This window comes from Medicago sativa, chromosome 8 (genome assembly GCF_051527215.1).
Source record: "Medicago sativa cultivar Bolivia chromosome 8, Bolivia_mono, whole genome shotgun sequence".
Lineage (NCBI taxonomy): Eukaryota > Viridiplantae > Streptophyta > Magnoliopsida > Fabales > Fabaceae > Medicago > Medicago sativa.
In genome coordinates this window covers 42,957,019-42,975,761 of record NC_140756.1, presented here as the reverse complement: position 1 = coordinate 42,975,761, position 18,743 = coordinate 42,957,019, and the positions used below count along the sequence as shown (strand labels likewise).

Below are 18,743 nucleotides of genomic sequence, written 5' to 3'. Positions count from 1 at the left end.
GTTGTACCTTGATATTGTACAGGCGTTTTTGGCACTCCTTGTCCTAAAGCGTCTAACTGTATTTTATTTATGGAAAATGCTAACCGGTGCCCCCTGGCACTGGTTAAGGGTACTAAAAAAGGAAATTTGATAGTAATTAATGTAGTGAAAATTGTGTAATTAATCCATGAAAAGTTTAAAAAAAAAATTCTTTTTTAGTAATGCTTTCTTTTTATGGTGTGCTCCACGGGAGGCACCGGTTAACATGACCCTATATATATATATATATATATATATATATATATATATATATATATATATATATATATATATATTAACAATTTATAATAGACCCTGTAACAAACAGCCATAATTTCACTGCCAATCTTAAAATCATAACCATTCGTATGAATATTCATTTGTAAAGCATTAAATAAATGCTTAACAGTCAAAGATAGGATCAAATTATGAGCTATTTCAAAATAAACTGGACCATGACAAAGACTAGTTTCTAACACGGCAGCAAGAGATTGTTTAAAATTATTACATCTACCATCTCTAACATATTCCATGAGACTGGTATTTAATCCAAGCAAAGTTAATGGTTTAATAGCAATTTGTATTAACCCAACATGAATAAATTTGTAATTTTTAAAAGATTCTAAATCTTTTTTCTTTAATAAATATATAGTTTGATTATTATCAGAAACTTGAACAGTTTGTTCAATAGTCTTGACTGCAAATCTAGACATTATGTCGAACATTCCCTATTTATAAATTTGTTTTGAGGGAACAGCTGGGATAATCCATTTGTTTAATTTTTCCAAATTTTTTTGGATATTCGATTAAGTCTTGATTTTTGATCAGACTATTCTGATCCTGTTCTTCATAATTTTCTTCCATAAAAATGAAAGGCAAACAGTGTTATGGTTAGTTAAATCACAAAGTAAAAACAGAATATGTGTAACTTTCTCATGATCTTATTACCAGGTAAATAAAACATTAAAAACTTTCTAAAAGTCTTTAAAACCTATCAACCTGAAGGGATAGAAGAGCAAAGATCTCAACAAGACTTCGAACTTGTTGTTTTTGGATTCCCAAACTGTTGTATTTTGGTTTTCCAAATTCTATTTTCTACCGAAGTTGTTACTAGGTTAAGTCACGACCAGGTCGCTCTCTTTAAGACGTTTCGTGGCAATTCCCAAAATTGTGCAAAGCATACTATCAACCACGCCGCCTCCAGGATAAAACAAGCCCAGCTACAACTATTCGATTAACTACTGCACTGTAGAAAACCGTTCGAGAATTACACCTCCAATATGGTACCAAGACCATTCTTTTAATATTGAAACCACTTTAATATGGTATTGTTACCACTCTGTTATGGTGCTGAGACCACTCAAATATGGTGTTATCACCATTCTAGCTTTAATTTCTCCAAAACATCAATATGGCACTACGACCACTCAAATATGGTGATACCACCATTTCTCCTCAAATAGAAAAAATATTGTTATAATATTTATATACAGTTAAGATCATTCTTGATTCCGACGGGACATTGTTATTCCAAATAGGGGCTATGATCGTAAAAGTACTCTTTATTCCGAAGGGACGTATATTACCGAAGGGACTATGTTTTTAAGACCATTCTTAATTCTGAAGGGACATTAAATTGAAAAGGGACTATGGTCTTAAGAACACTCTTAATTCCGAAGCGACAGAAAAATGAGATGAGGAGAAGAATAGCTCGTTAACACAAGCTGGAGGGAGAAGAGAGAAAGAGTTCCCGACAACTTAATGAAACTCTTTGGTGTGTGGAATGCACTATGTGAGTTCTCTATTTATAGGGAAAATTCACAACTAATAAGTGAGAAACTTTGGGAACAAGTAATATGAGAAACTTTGGGAACAAGTAATATATTACTTTGTGATTAAGTAATTCACATATTAGATCTAGCACAAAAATATCTTAATTGAGTACCAAAATATATTATATTATGTACCAAAATATATTTCAGATCAAGTACTAAAATATATTAGATTGCGTACCCAAATATTTTAGCAAAACTTGGGGACTAAGAAAACACTTTCTAATAATGATTAAATTAATTATTTAATTTATCATTTCCAAATAATAAAATATATATCAATATATATTTTTTCTCTAGTGCTTATTTCGTTCACATAACTATGTACCCCCATTAATTAGAGGTACACCCCCCGTATATAAACACTACTAATGTGTGTGTTCCATCCGATGTGGGACTTCCACTTTTTTCAATTCACACAACACTAGTTCTACCCAACATGGGAATTTGTGTTTAGTCTTTTTACTCAATTTCCACACATGTTCCAACAGAACTTAATCTGACAAAAATTCAAGTTCAAAAAGACCTATCTCTAACACTTCCTCCTCGGAAAAAAGAGTTTGTGGTCAAGAACAAGAACACCAGAGTCGTCCCAAAATTCTTTTTGTTTTAGTTAAAAGGTAATATGATCATGACAATGTTTCAAATACTTAGTTTTAACTAAGTATTTAACTAAACCATAACAAGAGTTTAGCCTCTAATTGTCATTACAATTAGAGAAAATGAAAGAAAAGAAGGTACCTGTATCGGCAAAATGTAAAGGCTCTGATACCAAAACGTGTATTGAAGTGCGGAAGCAAATAATTATGCAGAGTATGGATGGAAATAAGAGAACTTTATTATACAAGAGGAGAGGTTACAAAGAGATATGGAAACTAAGAAAAGAAAAGCGTGCCTAGAATGAAAAATTAACTTCCCTTATATAGGGAAATAGGGTTCACTATTTGAACCGCTAAAAAACTACTGTAGAATTCGGTAGCTTGTTAATAAAATGATTACAACACGACAAATCACTGTTTAAGCCAGGTACACTTTGGGTCCCATCGACACTTATCACAATGATCACAAAATAATAAAATATTACAAAAATTTCAAAAAAGAAAAAGTAAAGAAAAGACTCGTTGGTGACTTATTACTTCACCACAATTATTTTGTCTTGGTGACTCATTACTACACCAATAATGATTTGTCTCTTCCATAATTATTTTTGACCAAACAAAGATTCCTTTTTGATAATTGATATTGTTGCAGAGATTTTCTCTTGGGGACATAGCAATCTATTATTGTGTACCTTAGCACTTCATTATTGCTCAAATTATTTTGCTACGTGAGCTTTCAAGGAATCCCAAAACTCTTCTAAAATTGGTTCTTCTTCAGGTTGGGATTCTCCTACAATATCTTCTTCAAAATAATATTTTGATCCTAAGGATGAAGTAGACATTCTATCTTCGTTGGATGCAGCCTTGGTTGGAAAGGAACTGAAAAATTGTTTTTTCATGTATTCAAGGACACGGATCTTTATTTGTTCTTCTTTCTCTTGAGGATATTTTCTCTGATAATAATTTTTAATTTCCTCTATAGGAAAGCTCTGAGAACTTTGTTCTTTATTTGTCTTTGTCTCATCAATTTTGATGGTGTGGCCAATATTCGCAGCTATAGCTTTAATATCTTCAGGACTCATATTTGTCCACCATTTAAAGAAAAAATTTCTTTGAATAATAGGAATATTATACTTATTTTTTGAGATGATGATAGTCCATCTCCATATCCAGGGTATTTGGAATTTGCTAAAATAAAGGCATGGACATTGTCCAAAAATCATTTTACTGGATGCCACTTTAGTAATTAAGGGACTTTTATCACACCAGGAAGTATAAAAATTTTGTAATTCTTCTAGTAGAATTTCTAAAGATGGTCCAAATTTTAACCACCAATCAAAGAACCAATTTGGTATAGGTTTTTCTACTATCTCTGGATTAATAGAGAAGAACCAAGAATGCTTATTTTCTGGATTTTGGTAATAAAATGCCTGAGTAAAGGCCTGAATATAATCCCAATAATTGAAGTAAATAATTTTACTTTCGTCAATTTTAATAGCCTTTTCTCCATTTGGATTAAGACCCCAATATTTTGGTAATAAAATAATATTAATATGACATTTTGAGAAGCTTATAAAGCTTGCTGGATTGCCGTTATGATAATTATGAGTGATTGTTACTGATCCAGTAACTGATAATAGAATTTCTAGATTTGGTCTGGATTTTCCATAAAGACCTGGATATCCTCTAGATTCAAGATATCTTTCTTTAATTGACCAGCTATCATTATGGGTTAAAGATAGATCTTCGTCATCAATATAAATTACATCTTTTGTAATAGGATTCTCAAAAAATTCAGAAATTTTTTCTTGAGGAGATTCCTCAGCTGCAATTTGTTTGTAAGATATTATCTTACTTGAGGATGAAGAAGATGCTTCATCTTTCTTTGAAGGTAAAGGCATTTGGCTTCCTTTATTGTAGTGAACCGTTGTCCAATCCCCTATTGGAGGAATGTTGGTTTCTGGTTGAGGTAGCATTTTGCTACTCTCAGATCATCTTCCACGGCCATATTGACCGCGGCCTCCTCTACCCCTATAAGGGGTTGTTATTCTCCCTGCAAAAATTCACGGGTTAAATAATCAGCAAGTGAATTATTTTCACCTTTAATATACTGAATATCAAATTCAAAGGCAAACAATTGAGCTTGCCATCCTGCAAAAATTTGTTTTGCAACCAGATTTTTAACATCTTTTTCAATAATTGATTTTGCAGAGCTACAATCAATTCTTAGCAAGAATTTTTGATTCAATAAATCACTTTGGAATTTAGAAATACATTTTATTACAGAAAGCATTTTTTTCTTAATTGTAGAGTAATTAGATTGAGTGGAATTCCACTTTTCAGAAGTAAAACGGACTAAAACTTCTCTTATTTCCATCCATACTCTGCATAATTATTTGCTTCCGCACTTCAATACACGTTTTGGTATCATCGCCTTTACATTTTGCCGATACCTTCTTTTCTTTCATTTTCTTTAATTGCAATGACAATTAGAGGCTAAACTCTTGTTATGGTTTAGTTAAATACTTAGTTAAAACTAAGTATTTGAAACATTGTCATGATCATATTACCTTTTAACTAAAACAAAAAGAATTTTGGGATGACTCTGGTGTTCTTGTTCTTGACCACAAACTCTTTTTTCCGAGGAGGAAGTGTTAGAGATAGGTCTTTTTGAACTTGAATTTTTGTCAGATTAAGTTCGAAGTCTTCTTGAGAGCTTTGCTCTTCTATCCCTTCGAGTTGATAGGTTTTAAAGACTTTTAGAAAGTTTTTAATGTTTTATTTACCTGGTAATAAGATCATGAGAAAGTTTCACATATTCTGTTTTTACTTTGTGATTTAACTAACCATAACATTGTTTGCCTTTCATTTTTATGGAAGAAAATTATGAAGAACAGGATCAGAATAGTCTGATCAAAAATCAAGAATTAGTCGAATATCTAAAAAAATTGGAAAAATTAAACAAATGGGTTATCCCAACTGTTCCCTCAAAACAAATTTATAAACAGGGAATGTTCGACATAATGTCTAGATTTGCAGTCAAGACTATTGAACAAACTGTTCATGTTTCTGATAATAATCAGACTATATATTTATTAAAGAAAAAAGATTTAGAATCTTTTAAAAATTACAAATTTATTCATTGGGTTAATACAAATTGCTATTAAACCATTAACTTTGCTTGGACTAAATACCAGTCTCATGGCATATGTCAGAGATGGTAGATGTAATAATTTTAAACAATCTCTTGCTGCCGTGATAGAAACTAGTCTTTGTCATGGTCCAATTTATTTTGAAATAGCTCCTAATTTGAGCCTATCTTTGACTGATAAGCATTTATTTAATGCTTTAAAAATGAATATTCATACGAATGGTTATGATTTTAAAATTGGCAGTGAAATTATGGCTGTTTGTTACATGGTCTATTATAAAGTGTTAAATACTTTAAATCCTAAAGCAAAACAAATAAGTTTCACTGGTACTACTACCCTTGTTCAAACAAATCTGTTAACATCTAATATTGCCACAAATAGGCTAATAAGATGGAATGAAATAAACTTTCCTGTAACGTGGTCTTTACCACAAGAAGTTGAACCTGAACCTAGCATTAATAGAGAAATAGGTCAGATAACTCAAACAACTGAAGGAGACGTTGAGATTAAATTTAATCCCCAAAGAAGTTTTAAAATACCTAGAAGCATATCTTCTCGATATTCTTTAAATGATTTTTGTTCTACATCTAGTAATTTACCTAGATCTTCAATTTCTGAACCAATATCTAAACTCAGAGATGATTTAGAATCAGTTGAGCATATAATAATAAGTGAGAATAAAATTCCTCATGGTATATATCAGACTAATTCTAGTCAGAATGAAAATAGGAAATCTCCTACAGAATCAGAGATGAGTTTTCATCTCCATGAACAATAAGTTTTTATGGATTTATCCCCAGGAAGTGGTTGGAGAAAACTCATCAGTGATGAGTTTATGACTGATAAATATGTTGAATTTAGAAAATGGTATTTTAATAAGTTTGCTGATTGGGAATTAACCCAATTCAAAGAAGATTATCATAATAATATTGCTATTACTCAGAATTATGTTCCTTTTGTTAAATGGTTTATAGAATATTTTCTAAATAAAATTAAAACCGAAATTATGGATTCAAAATTGATAGTGAATCAACTGAATTTATTTCCATTTTAGAAGAAAAACTTAGCGATGATAGTTCTTTCACATAAAGAAAATTCTGATAGTTCTAATTTTTCAGATATCTCTGATAGCAATGATGATACTAAGGATATTGATCAATTAGCGATCATGTTTGCTAATCAAGACATTAATAAAGATAATGTTGGCATAAACCCAATTTATACTAAAAGGTTTGTGGATAAATATTATTATCAAAGACCTTCACCTCAAGATTTATTATATGAAGAAAATGACTTTTATCAAAATTCCTATTCGGGAAGATCTATTTATGAATGGAACATAGATGGCTTAAATGAAAAACAAATTGTTGATGTTACGTAGAAAATGCTTATGTATTCTACTATTTGTAAACAACAAGGCAATTCTGGTAGCGTTATAGCTGCCTTTATCACCACTGGATTCGTTGGCCAACTAAGAGGTTGGTGGGATTTTTACCACAATGACTCCCAGAGGAAAGAAATTCTTTCTCATAAGAAACTTGTAAAAATTGAATCCTCCACTAGTAGTAGCCCTATTAATAGTACTAGTGAAGAAGATGCAGTTTATACACTGTGCCTATCTATTTTACAAAATTTTGTTGGAACTAGTATTCCAGTAGGAGAAAGAATCACTACTTTACTCTAAAATCTTAGATGTCCTTCATTGACACATTTTAGATGGTATAAAGATACATTTTTTTATCTAAACTCTTTATGCTAAAAAATTCTAGTAGTGACCATTCGAAATCTGAATTTGTAGATGGTTTACCCCATGCTTTTGCCGAAAGAATTAGGCAAACTTTGAGAAATAAAAATGATGGTATTAATATTAATTATGACAATCTAACCTTTGGTCAGATAACAAATACCTGTATTCAGGAAGGATTAGCCTTATGTAATGACATAAAGCTTAAAAATCAATTGAAAAAGCAGAAATTAACTGAAAAACACCAACTTGGTGAATTTTGCGAACAATTTGCTTTCGACCTTGGGAAACCTCCTGGTAATAAAGCCAAAGGTAAAGGAAATCTTTCCAAAGATAAAACTTATAGAGATCAGAGAAATCCTCAAAGATCTTCTAATAAGAAGAAACGAAGAAAGGATTATTCTAAAAATAAACCTAGAGAAAAAATTCCTAAATCTAATAGGAAAAGGAAAGCAAATAAGTTTTCAAAGGATATTACTTGCCACAAATGTGGGAAAGCTGGGCATTATGCTAATCAATGCTGGACTAAAAAAGCCCTAAATGAAATTGAGGATGAAAATCTTCGTGCTCAATTAGAGAAAGATCTTTTAATTAATTCTGACTCTGAATCAGATATATCTGATAATGAAATAGATTTCATTAATGAATCTTCTTCAGAGGAAGATAAATCCTCTTCTGACAATAATAATTGTCAATGTAGTAATGAAATTGATTATTGGAAATCAATTGTTGAAATGAATGGTTTAAATGTTCTTACTGAAGAACATGATAAAACTTTAAAAATTCTAGAATCCATTCCAGATAATAACCTGAAGAGAAAAATGATTGAGTTTCTTATAAAAGAAAATTCTAAAAGGGAGGCTCCACAAATTATAGAAGCACCTTATCAAATTAGTGAAGTTTTATCTAGATTCCAAGAATCTAATATTAGAGAAACTCCTGTTTCTACTAATGACTTAAAAAGAGAAATAAATCTCTTAAAATCTGAAATATCTCATATTAAAAAAGATAATAATATATTATCTACTAGACTTAGTATTTTGGAAAAATCAAAAGAAGTTGATACTTCTAAAGATGATACTCCCTCTAGTTCTAAGACTTATTTAAATGCTCTTCAAAGATTCACTTCTCAAAAGTGGTTTATAAAAATCACCTTAGTAGTTAATAAAATTTTATTTTAAAAAATGAAATTGCTTTGGTTGATAGCGGTGCAGATCTTAACTGCATTCAAGAAGGGATTATCCCTACTAAATATTTTTCGAAAACCACTCAATCTCTTACTCAGGTTGGAGGAGATAAACTCCAAGTAAAATATAAACTTCCTAACACTTATATTTGTAATCAAAATATTTGCTTACATACTCATTTTATTTTAGTTAAAAATTTAACTCATAGAATTATTTTAGGCACTCCTTTTTTGCAAAATATTATGCCTATCACGAATATTGATCAAAAGGGAATTACTACCTTTATCAATAATCAAAAAATTATTTTTGAATTTATTTCTGATCCTCATACGAGGATGCTTAATGAGGTTAAAAACATCCTTCTTAAAAAAGAAAAACAATTATGTTTTCTCAAAGAGGAAATCAATATTTTAAATATTGATGACCAACTTAATAAAGAAGAAATTAAAAGGCAAATTAAGTCTTTAGAATCACAATTTCATAGTGAGATTTGTAATGATTTGCCCAATGCATTTTGGGATAGAAAGAAACATGTCATTTCCTTACCCTATGAGGATGATTTTAATGAAAATCAGATCCCTACTAAAGCCAAACCGGCTCAAATGAATCAAGAATACCTTGATTTGTGTAAAGAGGAAATTCAAAGTCTCTTAAAAAAGGGTATTATTAGAAAATCTAAATCCCCTTGGAGCTGTACTGCGTTTTATGTGAACAAAGCTGCAGAAAAGGAACATGGTGTTCCTAGACTTGTTATAAATTATAAACCCCTTAATAAGGTGTTAAAATGGATTAGCTATCCTATTCCAAATAAAAAGGATTTGCTAGATACATTATCTACTTCTTTAATATTTTCAAAATTTGATATGAAATCCGGATATTGGCAAATTCAAATTAAAGAATCTGATAGATATAAAACAACCTTTACTGTCCCTGTTGAGCAATATGAATGGCTTGTTTTGCCATTCGGGCTTAAAAATGCCCCTTCTGAATTTCAGAACATTATGAATGAAATATTTAATTCATATTCTGACTTTATAATTGTGTACATCGATGATGTTTTAGTTTTTTCTAAAACTATTGATCAACATTTTAAACATTTAAAAATATTTAAGGATGTTATTAAACGAAATGGTTTGGTGCTTTCCGCCCCAAAAATGAAATTATTTCAGACAAGAATTAGATTTCTAGGTCATGAAATTGATAGAGGAACTATTATTGTAATATCCCGCTTGTTAGCTAATGGAAATTTCATCTGTTAAATGTATCTGAGGACTAAGATTCATGGAAAGTGATTATGATGAAGAAAGTTAAGTACGACAGAAGATATTTATAAGTAATATCAGTTAAGCATGAGTTATGTATCAGGGTCAGGTAAACACGACTGAGATGAAGGGCATTTAAGTAAACTCGCACAAGGGAGTATATAAGTGGTTTTGGGCTAAAATCTTCATTAACTTCATGACTTTTTCTCTCTAGGTTTTTGGGTAAAGAATTCTCTCCTCCTTCTCTCTAGATATGCGCCCCTCCTTCCCTCTCCAATCCATCCAAGGCTTTCCAAATCATGCAATTGGTAACCAAACAAGAATCATAGAAGCTTCAAGGACAAGAAACAACATAGAGAAAGGATTGAGCAAGGATTCTTGGCTTAGGGTTTGAACTTGGGAAAGCTTGGACCTTGAGGAATCACAAGGAATATGTTAGGTGAGTTCTTAGATAGAACCCACCATTGGGATTATGTGTTTAATTGCAAGCAAATCATGATTTTAGTTAAGTTTAGAGAAAAATGATTTTTAGTACCCTAGCCTTGATCTAGTCTTGTACATGTTAATATTGCCATGAAAGATGTTCTATAATGTATATATATGTTGCTGGATGTTTTGGTGCATTGCAGGAACCATTAGGATGAGTTTTGGGTTGAAAATTGGAAATTTGGTACCACAGACCCGAAGAACTACGCTATTAGCGAAATCTACGCTAATAGCAAAATTTTCAGGATGAGCCACGCCCCAGTTGAGCTATTAGCGCAGCTCTCTGGACTTGGCCAACTTGCTTTGGCCTGTTGGCCCAGTTCAGGGTCCGTGGTGCATTCCGAAGCTTTTTCTTTCGACGTTTTACAACTTTATAACCCCAAAACAACATCTAGGCAATGCACATAACATCAAACGATTCTTGAAATGAAAATCATGGCAATCTTAACATGAATGGCAAGAGTGATTCAAGAGAGTTTAGCCGAAATACTCGGGTAGGAAAGAACTAAGGAAGGGAATAAAAGTAGAGCCTTGACATAGCTTGTCAAGAACTAGAATAGTTAGTAAAGAATAGAATGCTAGGCATGAGTAGTATGCTTGATTAGATGCGAAGTGATATAGAGTATTCTCTTCGTATAGAAACTAGAGTGTCATACGAGTATGGCAAGACGTGAATTGATTAGATATCTCTTCACGTAGCAAGTTAAGCAAGCATATAGTTTACCTCTAGTTGGATCGTATAGGCATCCGAGGTAAAAGAGATAGCTAGTATAGATTTAATACTCATGCATATATATAGACCAAGACTTTAAAGTTAAAGGTGCCATGTCTCTTGTGTCCACACTAGGTTGGCTCAAGGGGTTTCCAGTAGGTGAAACGGGGTTAGCTGTAAGGAACCCGCATGTCACTTAGTAAGCAAGATGTAGTGGTCGTGTCTCTTGTGTCCACACTAGGTTGGTTCAAGGGGTTTCCATTAGGTGAAACGGGGTTAGCCGTAAGGATCCCGCACGTCACTGCAGGAGTGTCGTTGGTTATACCTTAGATAGGTTTCCATCGGATAGATAGGGATTGCGCTCGGGGTTACTCCACTCGGGGCTTTCCGTAAAATGAACTCAGATAATGTTTGATTGTTAAATGCTAACTTCATGAATGAATCTGACTGTGCATATTTATTAGACATATTTATGTTATGTCATAGAGCCTTGACGTAGATCGTCAAGAATTAGTAGAGCCTTGACGTAGATCGTCAAGAAATAGTAGAACATAGACGTAGATCGTCAAAACTAGTATGATAGCAAGAAAAGATACGTTGTTAGAAACATCGTATTATGCATCAGAGCAAATAGAGAAAGATACGCCGATGACGATCTTAGGTTTCCCCTAATCGTCCGGTTTAGAATTGTGTCATGATTATAGTATGTTTAGGCCTTGATACGTAGAGCGTATTCTTGGCATTGCGGTTTTAGATTCCCCTTGACCGCCATGACACGTATAGGAAGTGAAGCCTATAACAAGTGAGATAAGAATATGACGGCCCTAGTATGCACGACCGTCTAAGTATGCAAGTCCCCACACACGTATAATCAACCGTCAGGTTGTATTTTAGACACGTGGTGACCGTAGGTTTCCTCTGAGGTTGCCTATAGCCTAGGATTTATGGGAACTCACTGATAAATTATGTCTCATCCCAATCCTTATTTGTTTCAGATAAACAGGTTGGATTAGCAAGCTAGTAGACGAATGGATGATGCGACAAGTGTTCGTTCGTACCGCTGCAGGACGATGTGGATATTCAAAGATGCATCAATTATACTTTAGAAAGTTGAGTTGTATTATTATGTATGAACGCATTTGGTTGTATATATATTCATTCGTTGTTGTATTGTTGTAAATTTTTAATGTATCCAGTACTAAACTAATACACATGCTAGACTTTCTAGATACGTCTAGTATGGGTGTTACATTTGGTATCAGAGCAGGTCGATTCAGATCGTGCCTTGGGTCATTAAGTTACAACAAAGGTAGTGGGACCATTGGGTTCCGGGGAAATGTTCTAGTTGTTGTTGTTAGTTGAGTCTGATCAACACAATTTAGCATTCGACGACTAGAATGCATGCCTGAGAGCTGAATAGGACCCTGGAGGAACGAAGTATGTGATGAAGATGCACCAGAAAGTGTGAACTCAGAAGTAAGAACTCGGAATGAGTATTAGTAAGAAGTTGATCGTGCCAGTAGGTGGCCGGTGAACTAAGCAAGTAGAAGTATGAATCTTCCGGGAATGTAAGACAATGTTGAGAAGGGTCGTTCCGATAGTTTTGGGTAAGTTGTTAATGATACTTTGTATACCCGTAAGTGAAGAATATGGAAATATCTTAGCAGGACCTGAAGCTTCAGTAAGGGTCGTAGTTAGAACGGAATTGTATTCCGGAAATTAAGCGCAAGGCTACAAGATAGAGAGCAGTCGACGTACGTTGGCAGAATTAGTAGACTCTCAGGATTAGCGTTATGTTATTGAAGTTATGGACTTGAATGTTCAAAGTGAACAAGGTTCTAGTGTTCGGGAAGTTACGTTAAGCGGCAACGCAAAGAAGCAAGCTACTCGTAGTAGAAAAGGATTCAGTGAAAGTTTTATGTTATCAGGAATGAGGCATTAATTTCTAAAGTGCCGAGAATAGTATCGAATTAGGTTGATGCTTGCCATGCATATGTAGTAGGATATTTTAGATGTTGGGAATGACTGATGTGCATTGATTTACTTGAGAAATAAAAATTTATGCAAAGTATGTTTTTTGAAAATTGAGCTGAAGAAACTCGTCAATAGCGAACCTGGAGCGAAATTTTCGGTTTTCTCGAAAAATTTCAGTTCGTCTCTAGGGAATACAGTGACTATTGGAGAGTTGTCTTCACCATCTTTTATGCAATGAAATTTTTTGATATCGAGTGACGAATGCATATCACATCCTAAGGTTTTCAAAGGAAAAATGCATGGACAAGTATTAACGGAATCAATCCGGTTTAAGGTAACTTTGGGAGTTAATGTGTCAAGAGATAAGAATGAGTTTAGACCAAGAGTTTAGAGGCACCAGTATCTAGGATAGAAGTCACAGATGTGAAGGCATGAAGTAAGAAGTTAAAGTGGTGCAGAGTAGTATGAAATCACAAGGCTCTCGGATTTTGTGGAGTTATGAGTACCCCTCGAATCTATGTTTTGCTTGATGGACTTGCGAAGGCTCGTTAGGATGTCAAATCGTAAAGTTTACATGATTTTGGAAATATATACACATAAGGGTGATTGAAGTTGACATTTTTGAAATTCAAATGAATTTTTGTAGGTACCGGTCTGTTACTACTCGCGTAGTTTGGGCTAAACTTACTAGAACTAAGACTTGATGGCACGTATGTGTTGTCAACTCGTTCTGTGAATTTAGAGTAACGTCTGGGACCTAGATTCAGTATATGTTTTTATATAGTTGAAAATCATCAACGTCAATGACCCGTGTGCTAATTTACGAAATTTTCTTAGTGAGAAAAATTAACGAGCAAGCATAGGAAGAATTAAGCAAAACATAGTATGCGAGATACGAAGATACAATGTTAGATGCATAAGGAAGTATGTCCGAGTGCAAGATGAGTTTACCATGGGAAGTTGTAAGAACGATTCATGGAATAGTAGGTATGTAATAGAAAAGATATGCTCCTTGAGTTAAGTTACTCGGGAATAAGAGTAAGTATGACATTGATATGTCCAGAGGAAAGTTTCCTTGAGATTCAATCTTACCAGCAAAGAGTAGAGCGAGGTTGCAGAGTAGCACGTAACATAGAAGTATCGAGCAGAGTTCAAGCAGATATTAGTGTAATGATAGAAGAAGAATAAAGTTCATTCGTCTCGACGGATCAGAGTAATGGTTGAAGCCAACCGGTGAGAATCAGAGTAGCGCAACGGAAAGTTAATCAGTAAAGTTGTTAACAGTAGCCATGGAACATGGAAATTGGTAGTAAGAACCTTCGCAAAGATCGTTCAAGATAGTGATGTAGCTTTAGTGAGAAGTATTATGAGACAAGAAAGGAATTCTCGATATGCTAAGTAAGTATAGAGGATGTATCTTCACTTAAGTAAGACAGGGAAGACTAGAGTTATCACAGATGAATGAATCGGGTTGCCTATTTGGTGATGTTAAATGCGTAGATGAGCTGTTTATTAGTCAGGAAGAGTATGTGTTATGTTAATGGTGTACGATACATGAAATATGCACGGAGAAGCACATACCATTTTATACCATACTTGTTAGGTGATAACGGTACTTTCTAGAATGGTGTCAAGCCATGATTTTATGATTTTTAAAGTTAAGATTGGTATTAAGGAACTTGGGAACGATGTTTTAAAATACATGAAATTTCACATTGTTGAAACTAATGAGACGCGTCGTAAGTGAGCAGGCTCACTTAAGACGTACATACTTCAGGACCAACTTGTTAGAGACAAGTTTGGGGCGAGATGTAAAACCTTTTTCAGATATAGAGACTCGTCCTGTGGTTCTGCAGTACTAGTATAGACTCAGTTTTAAAATGATATTTTTCTAGTCATGTATCTATTCGCTCCAAGAACCTATGTACCAAAGTTTAGAAACTCTTAGAAACAAAAGCTAAAATGAGTATCGTTATTAACTAACAAGCAATGGCGCTAGAAAGTATGCCAATACTAGAAGATAAAGTTTTATGAATGACAATGCCCATGTGATACTCATGTCATACGGGATGCACGGATTTGTGCTTAGAGCGTTCAATGCAAGTGCAAATGGACTTACTAGAAAGTTTCAAGAGCATTTGAACCGTCAGACAGGCTAATAGATTGTCAGATGAATCAGTGTAGTTAATTTCACTTCTTCATGCCAAGCTAGATAAGTTACCCATGAATTGCAGTACAGGGAGATTATGAAGAGATAGAAAGGTTTATTAAGACTCCGAAAAGAGATAATAGATTTGCTGAATCATCAAGATGAGTAACAAAGTAAGAGGCAAAAGTCGCAAGGTGCGGCAAGAAAGATTATGTATGCATGATAAGATGTATGCATGATAAGATGTGTTAGATACAAGTAAGCACTACTGGGAAAACCTGGATATCAGTAGAACTCCAGTTTAAAGGCAAATCCTGAGTGGTTCAGATAGAGAAAAGTTACTTAGATGCAGAGTTCATGCTAAGCAGAGAAGGAATAGATCCGAGACAAGCAATCCTCATATAACAAAAGTTAGTTTTAATCACTATGTTCTCAGACAGTTCTGTGATTTTGATAAAGATAGTAAGATTGAAGAGACCATATTCAATCATATGCAGAATAAGAAAGAGGAAGAATTACATGTATTGATAAGGAAAGTATGCTTCGAAACGCTTCGGAGTGAGTTTGATCGGATATTGTATAACAAAAACCAAAGGAGGTAGATTATAGTTGTGATGATTGTAGATGATTTCTAAATTTCGAGGAAGAAATTTTTTTAAGGGGGGTAGAGTGTAATATCCCACTTGTCAGCTAATGGAAATTTCATCTGTTAAATGTATCCGAGGACTAAGATTCATGGAAAGTGATTATGATGAAGAAAGTTAAGTACGACGGAAGATATTTATAAGTAATATCAGTTAAGCATGAGTTATGTATCAGGGTCAGGTAAACACGACTGAGACGAAGGGCATTTAAGTAAACTCGCACAAGGGAGTATATAAGTGGTTTTGGGCCAAAATCTTCATTATCTTCATGACTTTCTCTCTCTAGGTTTTTGGGTAAAGAATTCTCTCCTCCTTCTCTCTAGAAATGCGCCCCTCCTTCCCTCTCCAATCCATCCAAGGCTTTCCAAATCATGCAATTGGTAACCAAACAAGAATCATAAAAGCTTCAAGGACAAGAAACAACATAGAGAAAGGATTGAGCAAGGATTCTTGGCTTAGGGTTTGAACTTGGGAAAGCTTGGAACTTGAGGAATCACAAGGAATATGTTAGGTGAGTTCTTAGATAGAACCCACCATTGGGTTTATGTGTTTAATTGCAAGAAAATCATGATTTTAGTTAAGCTTAGAGAAAAATGATTTTTAGTACCCTAGCCTTGATCTAGTCTTGTACATGTTAATATTGCCATGAAAGATGTTCTATAATGTATATATATGTTGCTGGATGTTTTGGTGCATTACAGGAACCATTAGGATGAGTTTTGGGTTGAAAATTGGAAATTTGGTACCACAGACCTGAAGAACTACGCTATTAACGAAATCTACGCTAATAGCGAAATTTTCAGGATGAGCCACGCCCCAGCTGAGCTATTAGCGCAGCTCTCTGGACTTGGCCAACTTGCTTTGGTCTGTTGGCCCAGTTCAGGGTCCGTGGTGCATTCCGAAGCTTTTTCTTTCAACGTTTTACAACTTAATAACCCCAAAACAACATCCAGGCAATGCACATAACATCAAACGATTCTTGAAATGAAAATCATGGCAATCTTAACATGAATGGCAAGAGTGATTCAAGAGAGTTTAGCCAAAATACTCGGGTAGCAAAGAACTAAGGAAGGGAATAAAAGTAAAGCCTTGACATAGCTTGTCAAGAACTAGAATAGTTAGTAAAGAATAGAATGCTATGCAAGAGTAGTATGCTTGATTAGATGCGAAGTGATATAGAGTATTCTCTTCGTATAGAAACTAGAGTTCCATACGAGTATGGCAAGACGTGAATTGATTAGATATCTCTTCACGTAGCAAGTTAAGCAAGCATATAGTTTACCTCTAGTCGGATCGTATAGGCATCCGAGGTAAAAGAGATAGCTAGTATAGATTTAATACTCATGCATATATATAGACCAAGACTTTAAAGTTAAAGGTGCCATGTCTCTTGTGTCCACACTAGGTTGGTTCAAGGGGTTTTCAGTAGGTGAAACGGGGTTAGCCGTAAGGAACCCGCATGTCACTTAGTAAGCAAGATGTAGTGGTCGTGTCTCTTGTGTCCACACTAGGTTGGTTCAAGGGGTTTCCATTAGGTGAAACGGGGTTAGCCGTAAGGATCCCACACGTCACTGTAGGAGTGCCGTTGGTTATACCTTAGATAGGTTTCCATCGGATAGATAGGGATTGCGCTCAGGGTTACTCCACTCGGGGCTTTCCGTAAAATGAACTCAGATAATGTTTGATTGTTAAACGCTAACTTCATGAATGAATCTGACTATGCATATTTATTAGACATATTTATGTTATGTCATAGAGCCTTGACGTAGATCGTCAAGAATTAGTAGAGCCTTGACGTAGATCGTCAAGAAATAGTAGAACATAGACGTAGATCGTCAAAACTAGTATGATAGCAAGAAAAGATACGTTGTTAGAAACATCGTATTATGCATTAGAGCAAATAGAGAAAGATACGCCGATGACGATCTTAGGTTTCCCCTAATCGTCCAGTTTAGAATTGTGTCATGATTATAGTATATTTAGGCCTTGATACGTAGAGCGTATTCTTGGCATTGCGGTTTTAGATTCCCCTTGACCGCCATGACACGTATAGGAAGTGAAGCCTATAACAAGTGAGATAAGACTATGACGGCCCTAGTATGCACGACCGTCTAAGTATGCAAGTCCCCACACATGTATAATCAACCGTCAGGTTGTATTTTAGACACGTGGTGACCGTAGGTTTCCCCTGAGGTTGCCTATAGCCTAGGATTTAGGGGAACTCACTGAGACATTATGTCTCATCCCAATCCTTATTTGTTTCAGATAAACAGGTTGGATTAGCAAGCTAGTAGACGAATGGATGATGCGACAAGTGTTCGTTCGTACCGCTGCAGGACGATGTGGATATTCAAAGATGCATCAATTATACTTTAGAAAGTTGAGTTGTATTATTATGTATGAACGCATTTGGTTGTATATATATTCATTCGTAGTTGTATTGTTGTAAATTTTTAATGTATCCAGTACTAAACTAATACACATGCTAGACTTTCTAGATACGTCTATTATGGGTGTTACAATTATTCCTATCCATAGAAGTATTGAATTTTTTTTTTTGAATAAAAACGACAACTATTATTGATGATAATTGTCCATAAAGACATTAGTTACAATACACGTGGGGGTGTCATTGAGCCAAATTTTATTGGGCTCAATTAAAGCTTGTTGGGCTAACCTATGTGTTGTACTATTGCTTTTTCTACCCACATGTTTGAAAGAAACATGTCTGAACTTATTTCTTATAATGTTAATGCCACTTATAATATTGCCAACGTAAGTGTTTGGCTTTTCATCTTTTCCAGATAAGATGCGAATTATTTGCTCATTGTCTGATTCAAACTCTTGACCTTGTTTGCCATTCTCAGCCGCGAGATCCATGGCCAGGTAGATTGCAAAAGCTTCAGGCGCTGCGGGATCGTGAGCACCAGGGAGGCACCATGTGGCTGCTGCTATAACATCTCCAACGTTGTTTCTGCAGATCG

The 18,743-nt window shown here is 34.4% G+C and overlaps 2 pseudogenes; one reads left to right on the top strand and one right to left on the bottom strand.

Moving 5' to 3' along the window:
* Nucleotides 1-3,106: 3,106 nt before the first annotated feature.
* Nucleotides 3,107-5,728, bottom strand: LOC146899285 (uncharacterized; annotated as a pseudogene).
* Nucleotides 5,729-6,670: 942 nt separating this feature from the next.
* On the top strand, nt 6,671-18,716 carry LOC146899284 (uncharacterized; annotated as a pseudogene).
* The last annotated feature ends 27 nt before the right edge of the window (nt 18,717-18,743 follow it).